This window comes from Thamnophis elegans, chromosome 2 (assembly GCF_009769535.1).
Source record: "Thamnophis elegans isolate rThaEle1 chromosome 2, rThaEle1.pri, whole genome shotgun sequence".
Lineage (NCBI taxonomy): Eukaryota > Metazoa > Chordata > Lepidosauria > Squamata > Colubridae > Thamnophis > Thamnophis elegans.
In genome coordinates, this window is record NC_045542.1 from 34,348,088 (window position 1) to 34,357,502 (window position 9,415).

Consider the following 9,415-nt stretch of genomic DNA (forward strand, 5'->3'; position numbering starts at 1 on the left):
CAGGACTCTGCATACCTCTTATCAATCCAAACGCTGCTTCTCACATCATTTGCAGCTTGCCTATTTGGGTACCTATTGGCAATGATGCGCTAGACTTTGGGCCTCAAAACTAGCCTTGGCTAATCTTGAGGCCCAAACATTCTTTTTTAATAAAAAGATTTGCATAAAATGAGTTGAAAATACGTCTAATAACAACACAATACACCAACTCTGAAAGGAACCGATTATCCAGTTGCAACAGAATAGAGCACAGCAGGTTTGTGCGGCTTGATCATCAAGTTAAAGGTCATCTTTTTGCTGTCACTAAAAATAAGTTACAATGAAAGTTTCAGGGGAAGGGGTATTCTCACCACAGGGTGGTGTCACAACGAAGCCTATTTGGTTACAAGCATCCTAAAATCTTACCCTCTATCTTTTTAGATTGGACAAAGGGGGTCAACCTCACAGCAGAGCTTAACAACCCACTTCTTTTGTGTGAATTCTGGCTTTCCGAAAGTATCTTGAAGTAGTCAAGTCTATTTGCCCTGAAGATGTGGTTCTGTCAGTGGGCCTGGGAAAAGGAGCGGGAGGGATTAAACAGAATTAGTCTGCACATTTATAGAGAAAGGATATAGATTGTAGTTACATATGGACTTCAAGTCTTTTTTCAGACTGTCAGAAGACACGGCTGTTTTAAAGAGGTGCTGTGCTTGTAAATCTTTACATTTTAAAGCATTTCTTCCCAATCATTTTGAAAATATGCACAGCAAGGGTGGGATTCAAATTTTTTTCCCACTGGTTCTGTGGGCGTGGCTTGGTGGGTGTGGCTTGGTTGGCGTGGCAGGGGAAGGATACTGCAAAATCCCCATTCCTTCCTGATCAGCTGGGACTCGGGAGGCAGAGAATAGATGGGGGCGAGGCCAGTCAGAGGTGGTATTTACCAGTTCTCCGGACTACTCAAAATTTCCCCTACCGGTTCTCCAGAACTGGTCAGAACTTACCACCTCTGATGCACAGCCCTAAAAGTTATCCCAGAAGTCCCCAAGTGAACAAACATATATCCTTATCTACTCTTGATTTATTTTGTGAACCCAGAGGGAAGGATAAAGCCTCCATTGTTACTTTTCTTCACACATACAGATCAAAGGTGGAAATGTAGTGAAGTTGTCACATCATGTCCTGGGATTTAGGTGTATTTTCCTCAAATTGTTATTTTCAGTAGCAGGTTAATGCATTGTTCTAGGTCCTTCAGTCTTAAACAAACCATTCTTACATAGCCTTCTGATTGCCAAGCTAGTCTGAATAGTATCTTTTACATTTATTTTTAGAAATGTGACAGTAAGGATGTGCCACAACCTGCTGGGCATGTGATTACATCTGAATTGAATGTTGCAATTAATCCTTTCTATCTATTCTATCACCTCCTCCTCTACACCCCCCTTGTTCTAGCACATATGCACTCACATATAAGCCAAGAAGCCAGAGAGGAATATTCACATAGTCCCAAAGGATTAGCTTCCAGATGCTTGGAGAAGTTCCACATATCTCCATATCCATATACTTAGCTTAATCCTGAGTCTGGGCCACCACCTGGCATTTGGAAATCCCTAGTACAGGTCCTGTGGGGGGTAAAAGGACAATATGCAACAGAAGGCTCCAGCCAGAGAAATGTCCTCTAGTTTTCCATCCATTCTTTATGTTAACATTCATGGCTGCTGTCTTTACCATATTAATTAATATTAAAATATGGTTGACTCACTCTTAAAGGATCTCAGTCTTTAGGGATTAGCAGACTGAGTACCTAGTCCAGTGATGGCTAACCTCTTTGCCATCGCGTGCCGAAAGCAAGGGGAGCACGGGTGGGGAGGCACCCACACCCATAATTCTATGGGCCTTCTCTCCGCTTTTGGCACGCGATGGCACGCGGGACCCGTTTTTCACCCTCCCCAGGCCCAGACCTATTCTAGGAGCCTGGGGAGGGCGAAAAAGGCCACTCTCCCTCCCAGTGGCTGAAAACGGCCAATTTGCTGACTTCTGGTTGGACTAGAAGGTCAGTTTTTCACTCTCGCCAGGCTCCAGAGTAACGGCCTCCCCCACACCCGGCGGACCACCGGAGGCTGAAACTAGCTGTTTTTCGACTGCTGGTGGGCCCAGAAGGCCCCAAAACCAGCTGGCCGGCACACACATGCACACCGGAGCTAAGCTTGCGTGCCCACCGATATGGCTCCGTGTCCCATCTGTGGCACGTGTGCCATAAGTTCGCCATCATGGACCTAGTCCTTCTGGAGGTTGAAAACAGTCCTTCAGTTCATTTCATATGCATCAGGTTCCTCAACCTTGGCAAGTTTAAAATGTGTGGACTTCAATCCCAGAATTCTAAGGTGCCATGTTGGCTAGGAAATTCTGGAAGGTGACATGCACACATCTTAAAGTGACCAAGGTTGGGAAACCTGATGTTTACATGTTCCCTACATTAAAATGTTTATAACTTTGTCTCTCCACCTCAGATCCTGGGCCTGGGATTCTGCTTCAAGAACTGGATTTGTTTAAACAACAAACACATGCTAATTGAGCAAGTAACATTTCCTCCCTGTTTTTACTTTCTTCAAATGGCTGCTGCTGAAGCCCTGTTCCTGTACCACACCCTATTTCTAAACAATTTCACTTATCAGATTCCAAGGACCCCAGGCATTTAAATATACATAAAAGAAAGTATCTCACATAGCTTTGAAATATGTATGGAAAAAAAAAACCTCAATAAAAAACCTTCAATCACTGTCAGCCTCTCCCGTATAATAGGCATAATAACAGCGGCTTCAGTGATCATGTATACATGCATGTTAATGAGCTATCACAGATCAAACTCCCACAGTAAATGGCAAGATTAACCTTCATATAAAGCTTAAATGGCATGATTTTCTCCTCATGGTTACGATTGCCAGGCAGAAAAAAAGCATGCAATTTTGTTAAATTGGTCACACTCTGGTCAGCTTGGACATGTGGTGAAAGAACATGTGTGATCAGCACTCAGAGTATTGTTATATGGCTTCTGCCTGGAAAACTTGCTCAGAAGCACCTGTGATTTAATTTGTACATGACATGCCCTTGGAACAAGTGCAGGGGATAAGCTTTCTTGCAAGTTGAATATTCATATTCAGAATGACAGGCTAATTTCTATTCAGTTGCACTTCATTTTTACTCCTGACTTTCCTACATGCACACACACTTGCAACTGGATCTCCGAATATCTGGACTGGGCAAGAACATTGCCAGAAATAGATTAACTGGTATGACTCAAACACTGTGCAGGTACAACAGGCACAACAGGGTTAGGGGATGTGGGTGTGTAAACGTGCCCCACCCTAATTTTCCCACGCACAGTTTCTGTACTGATCTTTGCACAGATCCTCACTCCGAGTCTGGGAAGCCTGCTTATCTGGTTCTCCAGTCATCAGTCAGGGCTGTAATGCAAGTATGTGTGATAGTATCTCCCAAATCTATTAAATACTACATGTTTGCATGTGAATGCTTTTAGGCACATTTTTTTATGAAAACATGTTTGCATGTTCAGTATTTAAGAAGTTGAATACTTGAAGGATGTCTTCAGTACTAGAGCTGCAAGGAATGGCCTGTGCAAGTTGACCACTAAAGATCAAGCAGCCTCACTCAAATGTGATCATATTAAGAGAAGGATCTGTATGGTAAACTTAGATAGAAAGATCAAGTGACATACAGTGACATCTTGTTGATACTTGTTGATTTTTGGAGTGCATAGATGGGCTTGCTTCTTTGGATACATTGAGTTTGTAGCTCCTTAATTCCCAATCAACATTCTGGCTGGAAAGTTAGAAACAGCTGTTCCAATGCATTTGCAGGATGCCAATAGGGGGAACACTAATCTCATGTTCTAAAAGCCATCTGATACCAATAAGTCTTCAGCTTACAGATTCACTTTATGCTGTACATTCAGGATACCTCCATTAGCCATCCTCGGTTAGAATCCAACCTATATTTAAGTGACATTTATGCACAATAAAAAAGCCAATCTTAACAGGTTACTCTCTTGGATCAAAACAGCAAAATCACCAAGACTAACCTAAAGGCAGATATCTTGTCTGCTGGTTTTCACAGTCGGCTGTCTCAGATGGCTGAAGTTTTGCCCTCCTTTGCCTAATCATACCTTGGATACAGAGAAACCAATTAGAGACATAAGATCAAATGCCCACAAAAAGCATGAGGCATAGTTAATAATATTTCAGTGTAAAACTTAATTGAGTACAGAGGTAATTAAGGCAGTGATGTTGACTGATGTCTATAGCAAGTGATGGAAAAACTCGGTATAGGTTAAATAATATTTATGAGAGGAAACTACCAGAAATCTCAGGATGTTAGTCTCAACTAGGAAGTAAAAAGATATTCTGAGGAAAAATGTAATGGCACATCACTTCTGTATTGTTACCAAGAAAACTACAACTAAAACTGCAACTCCTTAATCACCAGGAATCAAGGGCAGCTAAACAGAGATGTTACCTTCAATTGGTGACAAATTACATCTGAATAAAATGCTAAGAAAGAAAAAAATATAAGAATGGACAAATTACATCTTAGGAATTTGTTCTTTTTTTTTTCCTTCCTAGCATTTTGGCACAAGTTCAAGGTTTCCCCTTCTTCAACAACCTAGTGTTGATCTATCGGGTGCGAAAGAGCCGAGGTGGCGCAGTGGTTAAATGCAGCACTGCAGGCTACTGCTAGATCAGCAGTTCAGCGGTTCAAATCTCACCGGCTCAGGGTTGACTCAGCCTTCCATCCTTCCGAGGTGGGTAAAATGAGGACCCGGATTGTTGGGGGCAATATGCTGACTCTCTGTAAACCGCTTAGAGAGGGCTGAAAGCCCTATGAAGCGGTATATAAGTCTACTGCTATTGATTGACTGATCTACTTGTCACCAGAGCCTGAAGTCATGGGCTAGGAGAGAGTGACTGGCCTAAAGTCATCTAGCCAGCTTTCATACCTGAAGTGGAAGAGTCTCCTGGTTTCTAGACTACCGTCTTAACCACTAGACCTCAAAAGCTCTCATTCCATAGACATTCTTATATGGGAGAAGAAGTTATAGTCAAAGAACTGAATCAAATTTGATACTGGATTATTACATAAAGGATTGCTCTTCTGAAATATCTATTTGGTACAAGCGCTGCTCTGGTTATCCATGTGAAACCTCTGAGATGGAAAGGAGTGTATAAATTAAAGTGAACAAACATGTGCAACATCCCTACCCCTTTTTGTTAGGTTAGGCAACCTCACTGCAATCGGGGCATGCATATTCACGAGCACTGGCATTACTTGACTGGTTCAAGCAGCAACTGATTTTATGTTTAGATATAATTTAAAGTTTACGTGGAGATATGTCCCAAGTAAGGGGGATGGTTGAAAAATGTATGACAATGTGCAATAAACTCAACAGTTAAAATACTCAATCAGCAGCAATGAGAAAAGGCTAACAATAAAATGGTCAAAATGTTATTTGCTAAAAAAGATGAAGAGAAAAAAACAATGCAGCAAAGTAGAAGAAGATCTAGTTGCATAACTAACAAATGATTCTCGAGAACATGTATAGATATTTAGATGCCTTTACCTGGTTACAGTTAATTTACTTTAGATGTCTTGTGCTGGTTACATTACAGAGTTAGTTTGAATGTACTATAACCAATAATTCTGATTACATGAGCATAAAGGAAAGACCAGAGGTGGGTTGCTGCTGGTTCGGCCCGGTTCAGCCGAACTGGTAGTAGAATTCAGTCCTGGGTTGCACAACCGGCAGCAGCCCAGGCCTAACACGCCCCCGAACCAATTCTCTGGTGTCTTCTGCTTTTGCTGGTATGGTTCTGCGCATGCGCAGAGCAATTTTTAGTCAAATGGGGATAACGCAAGCAAAGTGCATGCGCAGCGAACCGGTACTAACCAGTACAGGAACCCACCCCTGGGACAGACCCATGGGCCTTCACATAGAGGTAGTCCTTCACCTAAAACCATTTGTTTAGCAATTGTTCGAAGTTACAACAGTACTGAAAAAATGACTAGTTTTTGCACTTATGACTATTGCATCCTCCCCAAGGTTACATGATCAAAATTCAGGCATTTGACAACTGGCATGTATTTATGCCGGTTACAGCATCCTGAAGTCATGTGAACAACATTTGATACCTTCCTGGTTGGCTTCCCACAAGCAAAGTCAGTGGGGGAAGTTTAATAGCACTTAGATTTATATATTGCTTCATAGTGCTTTAACAGCCCTCTCTAAGGGGTTTATAGAGTCAGCCTATTGCCCCCAACAATCTGGGTCCTCATTTTACCCACCTCAAGGATGGAAGGCTGAGTCAACCTTGAGCCATTCAAAGTGATTCGCTTAACAATTACGATTAAAAAAACTTTTGTAAACTGAGGCATCACTCACTTAACAGCTGCCTTGTTTAGCAACAGAATTCTCCTCACAACTGTGGTCATAAGTCAAGGACTATCTGTACCATATTGTAGAAATTATCAGCAACCATCCCCGCAGGGCCCTTGGGAGTGGGAATTCAGTGACTTCTGAAGAACCACCAATTTTCCAGGTGAAAATCAACCGCAACAAAATTCACTGTTCTTCTTACTATTATTGTTATTGCTCTTACTATTCATACTTATAGCCTTCCAGCTGTTTATATCAGTATTTAAAGCACTCTCTCAGTTCCATATTTCCCACAACAATCACCCTGTGAGAAAGGGCAAAGTGAGCCTCCATAGCTGACTGTGAACCTAACCTTGCCTTTCTCCATTTTATTCCAACAGCTGAACTACTATATCATTTTATCTGGCTAAAGATGCTGAGCTTGTTGATCACAAAGGTTGGCAGTTCAGCGGTTCGAATCCCTAGTGCTGCCTAATGAAGTGAGCTCCCGTTACTTGTCCCAGCTTCTGCCAACCTATCAGTTTGAAAGCATGTAAATAATGCAAGTAGAAAAATAAAGACCACCTTTGGTAGGAAGTGCGCCTTTGGCGTTTAGTCATGCCAGCCACATGACCACAGAGACGTCTTCGGCTTTGAAACAGAGATGAGCATCGCCCCCTAGAGTTGGGAACGACTAGCACATGTGCAAGGGGAACCTTAACCTTGACACATATTTAACAAATTAGCCTCCTAAGCAAAGGTGTATTTGCCAAACTGGCTATGTTGTACTACAACTCCCAGCCGACGAGGGGATCTAATCCAAGCACCCAAAAGGTAAGGCTGGCCCTAAAGAAGCTGAAAGCCAACGAGCCGGCGGCATGACTTGTCTGGGCCTCACAGGGTGGATTATGGGAAATGTTGTCTAGCTAATTTAGCTGGGGTGGGGGACGATTGCTCATGCCCTGCGTTTTGCGTGTGCCGACAAGGAAACGAGCGAGCGAACTCCTGGGAGCCCTGGGCCGACGCGTCTTTGGGGTTTGCCTCCTAATCCAAGTCATTCTTGGCTCGGGCCTCTCCTTGGAAAAGCCGCGAAGCTGCCGGAAATTCGCTACCTGTCACGGTCCCCCGAGTTCGAAGCAGCGCGGCTCTGACTCAGCAGAAGGCAACCGCGAGGCTCCCTTGCAAGGCGCGGAGAAGGCAGGAACGACGACGGGCACCATCGGGGCAATCGCCCAAGATGATCGCGCCAGGAGGGGAGACCCGACGGTAAACTTGCACGGTCGTCGCCACGCTTGGCTTCCCTTTACAGCACTGAGCATAAACGGCGCCCGCCGTGTAGCTTGGGTTTTGCCGCGGACAGGAGATCGAAAGGGGGGGGGGGGGCGCAGTGAGACATTTCATCGTCTGGCTCTTTATGGACAACCGGCTACAACCACTAGGGGGCCGTCTTCCTCCTCGCTTGCGCCTGCAAGGTAGGAAGAAAGAAAACAGAGCCCTGTTCTGAATGCTCAGCTGGTAGCGGCGGGAGAGGGGCGGCATATGGGCGGCGGGACGCGGGGTGGGGAGGGAGAGAGAGAGACCATCGGGAAAGCCAACGGCCATGTCAAGATCGGGCCGAAATGCCAAAGCGGAGGCTTGCGAGCGGCTCCAGCCTTTTCCTTTCCTAGCTGGGATATGTATATAAATATATAAATATATATATTTGGGGGTGGGTGGGAAGGCGGGCCATTATTTTGGATGGTGGCGTTCAACCCTGTAAATCTGCCAAGCGAAAAATTGCACCATCGGAGCGGTCTAACTTTAGTGGGTGGGGACGAGGGTGCTTCCTTAAACAGCCCGGAGAAGGAGAAGAGCGGAGGGAACCGGCTAGGGGCGCGCTTCTCCTTCCTGGGCGGCGGCTGCTGCTGCTGCTGGTGCTCGTGGTGTCGCCGCCGCCGCCGCCGCTACTCCTTTCGCCCAGCCCAGCCCAGCCCAGCCCAGCGCTTCTGGATCTATAGCCTAACACGTGGGGGCTGCTCTTTTTTTTTTCCTTTTTCTTTTTTGCGCGGCGAAAACTTTCGAGGGATACTTGCTGCCAACTTAAGACGACACGCGCGCTCGGTGACAGCGGCGTGGAACTCCCGCCGTGGCTTTTGCGGGTGTGGAATCGCAGCTCCACGCGGATCCAGGGCGCTCCTTTTCGGCCAGGGCGTTGTACGCGCGTGTGCTTCTCTCTCTCTCTCTCTCTCTCTCTCTCTCTCTCTGCCTTTTCCCTGCGATTGGAATTCCGCCCCCTTCGTGGCTGACTTTCCGGGGGTCTGGCCGGTCGCCCCCCTACCGCCGCCGCTCCCTTTTTTTCAAAAAATGTGGCCGGCGAGCCTTTTCCATGAAGCTAGTTCTAGTTTTCCCCAAGGGGCGGGAGCCTCCTCCCCCCCTGCCGCCCACCCAGTGTCTGCCATACCTCCTCGTTTTTGTGCCGTCCGGTGTAACTCAAGAAGACCTGGCCAGGATGAACAAGTTAAATCCACAGGAACGCGCCAGGGCTGCTGGCTGTGCCCCTCGTTTGACAGAAGGTAAGCAGGGAGGGGGAAAAGAGCCACCGGCCGACTACGCAGGCGTGTGCTCGGAGCTCCTTTGCCCAGGCTCTTGTCAGTTTCAGCGGGCTCACGGGCTGGCGTGAATCGGGGATCCTTTAAATCCCCGGGTTGTTTTTTTTTTGCGGGGTGGAGGTGGGGGAATTAATCTCGGGTGGGTTTGATCGAGCTCTCCACGCGGACATCTTTTCCCGGGGAGCCGTTCGATGGTCGTGCGATGGGCAGGGCGAGTTCTGTTTTGCCAAGCGGCCGGGTGGCATGCGTAGGTTCCCCCGGGTAGACCCAAAGCTGCTTTTCCAACACGTTCCTGCAGATCCTCCCCTCCCTTCCCCCGTTGGGAGATCCACCCGGGTCAGCATAATTCTTTCCTTTTCTCTCTCCTTCCCCGCCCAAAGGGCAAGAAGCTAGTGGGCAGTTTATAAGGTGCGCTTGGGGCTTT

The 9,415-nt window shown here is 46.2% G+C and overlaps 1 long non-coding RNA gene across 3 annotated transcripts in view; it reads right to left on the reverse strand.

Annotated features, from left to right (window-relative positions):
- The window catches only part of LOC116504387, an 86,598-nt gene extending 77,669 nt beyond the window's left edge, over positions 1 to 8,929 (reverse strand). For all 3 annotated transcript variants that reach the window (XR_004254805.1, XR_004254804.1, XR_004254803.1), the window contains exons 1-5: positions 8,844 to 8,929; positions 7,516 to 7,868; positions 4,076 to 4,159; positions 1,444 to 1,598; positions 466 to 550 (exon numbers count right to left, since the gene is read on the reverse strand). This is a non-coding gene — a long non-coding RNA (uncharacterized LOC116504387). The remainder of the gene's footprint in view (positions 1 to 465; positions 551 to 1,443; positions 1,599 to 4,075; positions 4,160 to 7,515; positions 7,869 to 8,843) is intronic.
- Positions 8,930 to 9,415: the final 486 nt, after the last annotated feature.